Source organism: Crotalus tigris, unplaced genomic scaffold (assembly GCF_016545835.1).
Source record: "Crotalus tigris isolate CLP2741 ecotype Arizona unplaced genomic scaffold, ASM1654583v1 scf7180000017834.3080900, whole genome shotgun sequence".
NCBI classification, from domain to species: Eukaryota; Metazoa; Chordata; class Lepidosauria; order Squamata; family Viperidae; genus Crotalus; species Crotalus tigris.
In genome coordinates, this window is record NW_024096662.1 from 1,660,009 (window position 1) to 1,671,286 (window position 11,278).

General features: G+C 38.0%; 1 long non-coding RNA gene across 2 annotated transcripts; it reads right to left on the reverse strand.

The window, feature by feature from the left end:
* Positions 1–6,363: 6,363 nt before the first annotated feature.
* Positions 6,364–11,059, reverse strand: LOC120307936. Of its 2 annotated transcripts, XR_005556701.1 has the most exons (4): positions 10,446–11,059; positions 9,739–9,916; positions 8,124–8,566; positions 6,364–6,675 (listed from the first exon to the last, which is right to left on the reverse strand). It is a non-coding gene; the product is annotated as an uncharacterized LOC120307936 (long non-coding RNA). The 2 variants fall into 2 exon arrangements; XR_005556700.1 differs by having other exon boundaries at positions 9,739–11,059.
* Between the last annotated feature and the right edge of the window lie 219 nt (positions 11,060–11,278).

The window sequence follows — 11,278 nt, forward strand, 5'->3', positions numbered from 1 at the left end:
CAGAGCTGTGTCCATGATGGTTGCACAAACTCCCCAGGGCCAGGCAGTCAAAGCAAATCTCTAAATATAGAGAGGAAAATATTTATGTTTTCAGTCAGTTCAAAAGACATGCTGCAGTATGTATTACTAAGGGCAACCAGGTTTTCCACTCTGTGAAAAAATGTTAAAAGGGAAGGTAACTACTTAAACCTCAGTGGACCAGAATGTTTTCTGTGATTACCTGTAAATGTTTTGTGAATGGCACCTCTTAAAACTGTATTATTTTTTTAAAATAAATTTTATTAATAATACAAAATTAAAAACACATTGGACATAGATATGATGTCACTGGTTCCATACATCTTCCGTCACTTTACAGTAATATTAGTACCCATATAGACATATAGTTCTTGAGCTTGCTCGCTGTTTATAATATAATATTAACACTTTTTCCCTTATTTCTGTATATTTATTTATCTTTTAAATATACATTTATCTATAATTTATATTTTATTCTAACACTATACATTTGTCTTGGCTAATTAATTAATTATTTTTGTTGATTACACGCGGAGTTCAGATGTAAAGGTGGTTTCTTCTCTTCACAATTCTCACCATGAACCTGGGGGCTATCTTCAAATAAGAGTTAGCATGATCATGTATGGCTTTGAAACACGTTTCTTCAGATCTTGTCTAGTTTCTCTCTAAATACAGCAACTGCTTTTAACAACAAACAAAACTTGTTTACTCAACTTACTTGTTTTCTACCTCCACACCTTGCAGAAACATAAACAAACCAAGTTGACTGACTTTACCCAACACATGCAGACAACCAAGTCTAGTAAATGCAGTCTGTGCCTTTGTTTGATTGTTATGACTGTATTGTAGCCCTTATTGCCAATCCCTTCCCTGATTGTGGGTAGACTTTAAAGCTGCAGGATGTGAGTTGCAAAGATCCAGACAACTCATAGATGGCGGTAAAGGTGTGGAATTATCATTATCACTTTGCTGCCCTCTTGTGGTCATGCAGCTGTTGACAGTCCAGATCCAGTAGCTCTAGAGCAGGGGTCTTCAAACTTGGCCCTTTTATGATTGTGGACTTCAACTCCCAGAATTCCTCAGCCAGCCAGTTTAAAGACCCCTGCTCTAGAATATAGAATAGAATATAGGTTAAAGCAGTTTTTGAACCTTAGCTGTGTGATGTTGTGTGGACCTCAATTGAATTTTGGGAATTGAAATTCACACATCTTCAAGCTACTAATATTGAGAAACATTGGGCAAGAGAATGTGTGGGCAGGGCAAGTGTTTTTCTCTTATGTCTATTAAAGGTTTCACACTACTGTTTTTGCAGATTGTCAGTCTCAAAATAGTAAGCATTTTTTCCAGTCACGCTGCTATAGGCCTATAGAAAAACGCTAAAGCTAAAGTTTGCTTGGTTCGCTGACTGTAACTTTTATTAAGAGTTTTTCCCGATCCCCATGTCAAAGTGTTCTGTATCCATCTTTAAGTTCTCCATCCATCTTTGAGTTGGCAGAAAACTATCCTAGCATAAAATCTGCTGCTCATATTGTGAATCCTTTTCCTGCCTCTGTAGCTAGTCACTGACAGGGGCCCAATTTTCCTTCAAACTAATAGGTTACTAATTGGTTACTAACAAGTAACAAAACCTAACAGACCTTACATATTTTGATACTGTCCTGGATATGCTGGAATAATGGGGAAAAACCACCTTCACAACTTAAGCCTATGTTGCTCATGAGCTGGGAATGAGATGAACAGCATGGAGACATCTGCAGTGTTCTGGAACATGGCAGAAAAAAGATTTGTCCCAGTCTATTTGTGTTACAGTTAAGTGTCAGTGACCCACAATCTTTACTTTCCAAATCAGAAACTGCCCTTTGCATCCCTGCATGTGGTTTAACTTTCTTGGGAAGTTAGAAGTCGGCAGCCCTTTGTCTGGAATGCTATATGGGCAATCCTCAGCTATGACTCTTTGTTTTATGACTCTTTGAAGTTATGATGGTCTTGGAAAAAGTCCAGTCGTTACACTTACGGTCACGTAATCAAAATTTAGGTGCTTGGCAACTAGCATGTAATTACGATAGTTGCAGTATCCCAGGGTCATGTGATTGCCATTTGTGACCTTCCCAGCTGGCTTCTAACAAGCAACTTGAGTGAAGAAAGCCAAATCCGCTTAATGACTGAACAAAACAGTTCATAAAATTGGGTGCAACTTACTTAATAACCTCCTTTTTCAATTGGATTGGAATGGAGTGGAGTGGAATGGAGTGAAGTTCTGGTCCCGACTACGGTCATAAGTCAAGGACTATTTGTATTCAGATTTTTCCACTGAGCAAGGAGTTGGGCTCTCATGTCCTCGGTGGTCCTTCCCAAGCCTTCTATTAAAAGCAAAGCCAAAATAGAAAAGAAAAATCACGTAATTTTTGTGATGTGATCCCAGACTGGTTCTATCATTGCCTTGTCTGTTGCAGCATTCGTTATACCACATACAAAGCAAAAATCGGTGTGTGGCCCCTCACTCTAAGTTAGTGAAAGGTTTCCTATCCTAATCTAAAAAAGTGTGTAGAATGAGAAAATGTATTAAGACCCAGAGAGATGGGTCGCTGAATAAATTCAAGGAGAGAGGCTGGACAGTTGTCTGACTGGGATGCATTAATTGGAACAGAGAAGTGGATTCAGTGGTTCTGTGGCCCCTGTCAGTTTTTACTTAATGTGAACTCAGAGAGAGAGGGGGAGGGAGGGAGGGAGGGGGAGAGAGAGGGGAGGGGAATGGTGTTTCCCAGTAAGGATGACTGAAGAATTCCATGAAGCCAAAATGATAGCAGATGGCACAGCTTGATTTTTTTTAAAAGTTTCTCTACCCAGTTGCCTAATCTTAGCATTGTTACAAAAATAGTACTGAAGAAAACAGCCCCAATCTAAATAGTTTAAACTATCTAATGATCTTTCTGCTTTACTGGCAGACCTTCACATGACTAAGGGTAGGCGGCATATGAAATTAGAACACTTAAACAAAGAAGGTTTAGTAGGCTGATGTGCTCAATTCCATTTTGCTCTGAAAGCTCAAAAAGTGATCCCAGGACACTGCATCTGCCTCATTATTCCTGCGGAATCTACATATATAGATTCTCTCATTCTCTTTCTTATTCCTTTCTCCCTCCTTTTCTTTCTTTCCTATCTCTTTCTTCTATATATTTTTCTGTGCTGCTCTGTTCCTGCAGCATAGAGCAGCATACAATCACTAGAAAAGGAATTTAGAACCCCACTGAATACCAATCATATAAACTCTAAAAAGCAGTATCAACTCCATCAGAGAAATGTTAAATCTCAGCATTCTGTCAAAGCCATCTATTGTAACAGGAATTCACCAAGGAGGCAGAGATCCAAGATGTGTCAATCTAATCCATAGGAAGGGACCACCACTGAGAAGGCATTGTTACAAGATCCCTGGAGATGGCACTCTCTTGCAGGTGGGGCCTTAGCAAGTCTTTTGGCCCACAATTTTTTTCCAGTGCAAGAGAGAAAAACACCTTTTGCTCTGAAATCTGCTTCTGCCCAATTTACTCCAAAATTCACTCTTGTGAAGTGACGGACCAGCTTCAGGCTTATATATGAAAAAGAAACAATTCCTTAATAACTCTTGGCAATTCCTATGCTGTTACAATAATGCTTGGGATCTAATGTAAAAAGAGGTGTTGGACTCTATGAAATGCACAGAGACTTTTCCAAACTACAATTTATTTTTAAATAAACGGGCTAAACCATTTTCAGATATGTCTGTCTAGAGTTGTGTTTCTCAGCTCCCAGAATTCCCTTGCTAGCTGGGAATTCTGGGAGTTGAACTCCACACATCTTCAAGTTGCCAAGTTTGGGAAGCCCTGCTTTAGAGAACCCAAGCACACCTTCAAATTCTCAGATTAAGTCTGTCTAGAGCAGCGTTTCTCAGTTTCTCAAATTCCATTTCTGGTGGGGGATTCTGGGAGTTGAAGTCCACACATCTTCAAGTTGCCAAGTTTAGCAAGCATTATTTTAGAGAGCACATTGGCTGAGAGAGAAAAAAGTAAACTTCTACCAAAGTTTGCAAGGCCAAGGGAGACTTTTCAAGAAGAGAGGCAGGGAGATGGTGATCTCCTGATGTCATAAATAAATTGGGCCGAGGTGACGCAGCAGTTAGAGTGCAGTACTGCAGGCCACTTTAGCTGACTGTGTTCAGCAGGTCAGCGGTTCAAATCTCACCAGCTCAAGGTTGACTCAGCCTTCCATCCTTCCGGGGTAGGTATAGTGAGGACCCAGATTGTTGGGGGCAATGTATATATATATATATATATATATATATATATATATATATATATATATATATATATATATATACATTGCTTACTGGTGTACACCGCTTAGAGAGTGCTTGCACTTAAAGCGGTATATAAGTCTCATAAATAAATAAACACTTCAGGATCAGAGTCAAAAGAAGAATACAAACTTATTTTCCTGTACATTTATATTTGGCCATTTCACTACAAAAATAAATTACTGGTCAGATCAAGAGAAAATAGAAGATTCTGCAAAAGAGGGGGAGTTTTCAAGGAGAAAAAGAACAGGTTTAGGTCTAGGGAATTATCTACTGCTTAAAATCAGATGGAGATTGACTGTGACTACTGTAGAATATTCCAAGCTAAAGGATTTTACAAACTAAAGGCTCTGTTCAGCCAGCCTGTCCTATTCAGTTTATCTTCCACTGATCTAAACTGTTAGGCACATGCTCTGAGGGGAATGGAAGTTGCAATCAGAATATATTTGCAAGATTGTCAGTTGGGGAAGAATGATACATACAGTAAGCAGTGGACATCATTATTATTCTAAATTATTGCTATTGATAACTTGAAGGTGGATGGACTTCAACTCCCAGAATTCCCAACCAGTCAGGGGATTCTGGGAGTTGAGAAACACTGCTTTCGACAGCCTTATCTGAAAATGGCTTAGCCTTCTTGGATCTTTTGGATTTTCTTGCATTTTGGAAAAGCCTCTGCATTTCATAGAGTCCAAAATCCCTCCAGCCACCCAGAATTCTGGGAGTTGTCCATCCACCTCCATGTGGTCAAGGTTGAGAAACACTGCCCCAAAGCAATCCAAGGCAAGTTGGAGGACTTTTCATGGAAGGTTATGGAGGTTATATGACACTGGGCCAATGTGGATTGGTGGATAGATATCGTTTGATTTCCCAAAGAAATGGACTGTCCCTAGTTGGTTTCTGTGCTGAAGGGAGAACTAGAATCTGAGTCTCTCTATTCCTTGTCCAGCATCTTAATCTCACTGGCTGTGTCCTTGATCATTTGCAACTCCAACCCTCCTAGATTTTTGCAGCAGGTAAAACCAATTTCACTTCATTTGTGAACTTGGTTCAAGCTGAATGGTAGCAGTATGGTAGTTTTTAATCAGAAACTGTAGATTGTTTAAATTGTATTGTTTTTGTTCTACCATCCATTAGCTAGAGTCAGCTGAGAGTATGGCAGGTTAGAAATGTTGCAGAATAAATGAGATATTTAGGTACCAGGTGTAGTTGGCATGCATTTCTGATTGCAAACTCCATCCATCCCTTGCGGATACTTCAAAGGTATATACCTAGTAAAGAATGCAGCTGCAAGATTGTAGGCAACCTACTGTAGAAAGTGTTTTTCACAGGTTATAAAAGAATATCATCAGTTGCCAACATGTTTCAAGTTCAGCTCTAGGTCCAGAATGTTGTTGAAAGCCCCAGTTTGGAATTGTGATATTTCATGGAGCACCTTTCCAAATATATCTTAAGGGTTGGTTAAACCTTGGAGATCTTCTAGTCCAGAGGTGTCAAACTGCCAGCCCGCGGGCCGGTTGCATCATATGGAGGCTGCACCTACCCCAGCTCCGGCAATGCAAAAAAAGTTGTGATACATTGCGACACGTCACCTGACGTGGTGAGTTTGACACCCGTGTTCTAGTCCAACCCCCTGCTCAAGCAGCAGACCCTATACTATTTAGATAAGTGGCTGTCCAACCTCTTCTTAAAAACTTCCAGTGTTGTAGCACCCACAACTTCTGGAGGTGAGCCGTTCCACTGATTAATTGTTCTGTCAGGAAATTATTCCTTAGTTCTAGGCTGCTTCTCTCCTTGGTTAGTTTCCATCCATTCTTTCTTGTCTTGCCTTCAGGTGCTTTGGAAAATAACTTGACCCCTTTTTCTTTCTGTACTATACTTCTAAGTAAAGAATGGGTTGAAAATTTCTAAATTAACAGAGCAAAAGCTCACAGATAAAAAGATCATTAAAGGCAAATTATTATCCATCATTGTTCCAGGGAAGGATCCCAACTGAAAGAATTCCAGACCATCCAAACTGTTTGAACATCAGTTTTATTCATAAACAAAAGGTCTGCAAAGTCCATCTCTGAAGAATAGTTTCCACGTATAAGGAAATCTTAGCAAATCTTAGCACGTCAGCAAGTGCAAGCAATGGTTCTCTTTTCACAATCTTTCCTCCTCATTTCGAGACTTCAGTTTTTGGCAATGAATTTGTAACCTTGCAATCCACCTCTCTTTAAACTGTTTCCTGGTCTTCTGTTTGTGCAACCATGGACTTCTTCTAGCTTTATTCCCAGCACTGGAATGAAAACACGATTTTTTTTAACCTTTGTATTTTGCAAAACCTATGAAAAAAAATAAAAAGCATGAAAAATTGTACAAGGACCAGAATCAAGACAGTTCATATTCACTTCCCCTCCCCCAAAGGATATGAGTAATCTTCAGGGTTTAGATGATTTTTTTTTGATTGAATGATTGCGATGGGTTTATAATTGGTGACAAAGAAAGATAGCTAAAATGTTTCAATATACGTTACATGTCTTGGAGTAACAAAGATTATCAATGTGTAGAGAAAGAAAGGGAGGAAAGATGATAGAAGTGCATGTTAGTCCAAGGCATATATATTCAGATGTACAGGCTAAGGTTTGGTCTTATTCCCGTTCAAATAAATCTCATGTCATAACAGGCAGGTAGATTTATAATGACTTACAATACAGTCTTCATAGTGAGTGCCAGTGCATCAACTCATCTTACAAACAGACCTTTTAATCAACACTAAAGTGCTTTTCTTGCTATTTTTAAAAAGTTTAATTCCCTTTAATGGAATACCACTGTACACTGTATAGCTTTTTCTTATTTTTTAAAAAAGTTATCATATTCTGATCAGTGCTATTCTACTAATGTAATAGCAGTGGCCAGAAAGGTATTGTTAAATCATTTTTCTAATGGAACTTATTCTATAGCATAATAGTATGTATTATACTGGGCATTAGGATAAAAGTATCCAAAGAGAAGATGAAATTATTTTCTCTGGATGTTTGAATCTCTCGTCTGTTGGGATGCTTCATTCTAGACTTCTGTAGAGGACAGAAGGTTAGATTCAAAGACCTAAATAACTCCTTCCAACTTTGCTTCTATAAGATTAGCAAGTTCTAACATTTCCATTGAGGTTTATAGGTTGCACATGTGGGTGTGGATGGATAATCATATAGTTTATAGATGAGATGAGATGAGATGAGATGAGGTAAGATAACCTTTATTGTCATTTTCTTTACTGTGGGCATGAAATTTAGTTGCTCACTCCCAAAGTGAAACACATACATGACACACACCTAAACATACTATATACAACATATGTACAGATCCATACCCCTATATATACATAACAAATAAATATTAAGGTGATAAAAATAGGAAATGCCTCCATAATTAAGGGTATCAGTGGATTCGCAGTGGGTGTTGTTGTTTTTTGCAGAAAACCAATAACTCTCTCGCTATTGAAATGAGTGGCAAATAAATTTAATGAATAAATTAAAATGGCAGAAATTATATATATAATATACCCAAGTGACGAATGGGACTTCGTCGAAACGTCGCCAAGACACTTCCAATTTTACGCAGGAGAAAACCCAAATAACCAAAGACCTACATATCATAAAATGTTTCATTTGACTGTGGAATGCTGCAACCAGCCATAAAGATATGCCACTTGCCAAGTGCCCAGAATGCAGTCGTGCGAGCTGTCATAACTTTGAATGGTTGTTAAACAACCAGTCATAAGTCAAGGACTTACCTATATCAGATAGGATGTTCCAGTTATTTCATAAATTGGGATATGTAAGTTTAGCCAATGGAAGCCTTGTCTTCTTTGACTTTGTCATTTGCTATATTGTTCGTTTCTGGCTCTTCAAAGAAAGAAATACCACTGGGAATTTCTGCTGCACCTCTGGGCTGTTCCATCTCCTCTTGAAAAAATGTAGCACTGTGTTTCAGCAACTTTGGAAGCCGATGTGTCAGGAATATGGAGAAGCTGGAAGGCAGCCCTGTTGGATGCTCTGCTCATGAGAACGTAGATCATTTGTCCTGTCTAAGGACTAGCTTCCTCCACTGCTGTTTCTTGAGTGACATACAGTAAGTAACAGGACCACTCTGCTTTCACAATGTCCCATCTACAGCATCTGATGAGTGGTTGTAGATGGATCCTTGTCTGACTGGATCCTTCATCTGGAAGTGAAACTTTAGCAGAAAAAAAGTGTTGGTAGCACTATCATATAAGCCTTCAGAGATTTCATTTTTGTTATAAAATGTGTATTTTTACTATGATTCAAATTGCACATTAAAAGATCCCTAGTGCTCCCTTAAAGAATGTGCATCATGCTCATATGGAATCAAGACCACCTACTAAGATTGTATCTACAGTATATATAGAGAGAGGTAGAACAAATAAAAAATGGCATGATGAAATGGATGAAAATCTTTAAAGAAACAAACACAAACCAACAATGAGAAGAATTATGGAACAGATCTGTAAAATCTACCCCAAGATATAAAGAGAAAATGTATTAAATGTATTACAAATGGTATATAAATGGTCAATAATCGCCAAGATAAAGAAATTATTCATGTTGAAAACATCATGAGACAGAAGGAACCTTTTACTGTATGTGATGGACATGTAAAAAGCACATGGAAAGACATGCCTGCTCAGAAAATTTTAGAAATCAAACTTGAAATGAAACATAATTATTCTTCCTAGGCATAACTCCAAAATCTATTAACAAAAAAAAAAATCACAGTTTACTAAGATACATGTTTATAACTGCAATGATAAATTTAGCACAACATTGGAAAAGAGAAATATTATCAGAAGCAATGGACAAGAAGCAATGGATGGAAACTAACCAAAGAGAGAAGCAACCTAGAACTAAGAAGAAATTTCTTGACAGTTAGAACAATTAATCAGTGGAACAACCTGCCTCCAGAAGTTGTGAAGGCTCCAACACTGGAAGCTTTTAAGAAGAGACTGGACAACCATTTGTCTAAAATGTTAGGCAGGGGGTTGGACTAGAAGACCTCCAAAGTCCCTTCCAATTCTATTATTATTATTATTATTATTATTATTATTATTATTATTATTATTATTATTATTATACTGGGAAATTAAAGTTGAGAATGTGTAGTAATGACACAATGAACAGTAGATATTCACAACAGACGTTTAACCAAATTTGAGCAAGAATAGATTTCACATATATTGTATATTATATAACAAGACAAATACAAGGATTTAAAATACAGTTTTATAAAGGGAAAAAGAACTGACTAAAGAACTGAAATCAGAAATGCACAAAAATATGTAATGTCTATAAATATTGTAGAAAACCAGTTTAATGTAGTGGTTCAGTTACCAGATTATAAATTGGTAGAGCGTGAATTCTAGTCCCACTTTAGCTATAAAAGCCAGTTGGGTGACCTTGGGCCAATTCTTCTCTTTCATTCTTAGGAAAAAAGTGACAAAGAAAAAAAAAACCACTTCTGAAATCCTACAAAAGACTGTAGGGATCTGGCTGTCCCCAGGAGTCAACACTGTCTCAAAAGCAAGCAAGCAAACAAACAACCATTACACATTAGTTGAGACTTTGGCACTTAGCTTAGAGATTCACATCCTTTCTTGCCTTGTTAAAATAATTTAATGTACTTTGCTTCATATGGTTAACTTCTTGTCAATAATACAATGCACACTAACTGGGCAGTAACTCCTTTATCCACTTATTCACGTTGTACTAGCGTATCAGGTTGTTTTTTTTTCAAAATGACTATCAAATGATCAATGGGAAAACTCAGCTTTTATGCATTCAAAATACTTAAAAGAAAAAAAAAACATAAAACATTAGGCTAGGGTGTGATGACCTATGGCCCCAAGTCCCTTTGATCAGCCTTCAGAACCCCTCTAACCATAAATGGCTTAAACCTGCCCACAGCCAGCTTCTCACAATTCTAAGGTAGTAAACTAATGAAAATTAGGCATAAGCCATAAATTATGCACCTCAATTAAAAAATACAGTAATAATTCCTCCCTCTATTAAATACTCCTTAAATATCCAGCCCTGCTCACAAGTAGGATTATGCCCATTTTGCAGCTCTGTCGCATTCTTGGGTCAACTGGGTCTTTTCTTTCCCAAAGAAAGAAATCAGCTATGTAGAAGTTGATGGCTCTTTCGTAGCCAGATAGGGAGGAGTTAAAAATTAGGCTGTATGCTCCAAGTAAACTGAAATGGCCTTTCATAGCAGAGACTGGATTTTTTTTCTCCCTGTTGGCAATCTTCTTAACCAGGACTCAGTGTCTGCCGCTTAACTGTTGTGCCTTTGCAAAACTTGTGCAATTCATCCTAGCAAACAAAAGGCACAGTTGCTAAGAGAGTGTCAGCATGGCGATACATAAAACAGAGAAAAAAGGGGGCGGCTTTAGGTTTTGCAAAAATGTTTTCCCATCTTAAATGTCATTTCTTTCCATTTTCTTTCCCCAACTATGGGCTTTATCCCGAGTTGCTTTTCCTTTCAACAGCTTTGTACTCTTTGGGTGAAAATAGCCAAATGACCCTGGCTGAGAGGTTTAATTTCTTTGTTGCAAACGCCAGTTCTGGGCTCCATTTGCCACTTAGGGCCAAAATGTTGTTCTGCATGATCTAACTGTGTTTTCACCTGGCAAGTTTGGAGGTCAAATTCTTGTCAATGTCTTCTGCAAACATAACATTCTAAAACATAGAACATAAAATAACAGAGTTGGAAGGGACCTTGGAGGTCTTCTAGTCCAACCCCCTGCTCAAGCAGGAGATCTATACAATTTCAGACAAATGATTGTCCAATCTCTTTTTCAAAGCCTCCAGTAATGGAGCAAGCACAACTTCTGAAGGCAAACTATTCCATTGGTTAATTGCTCTCACAATT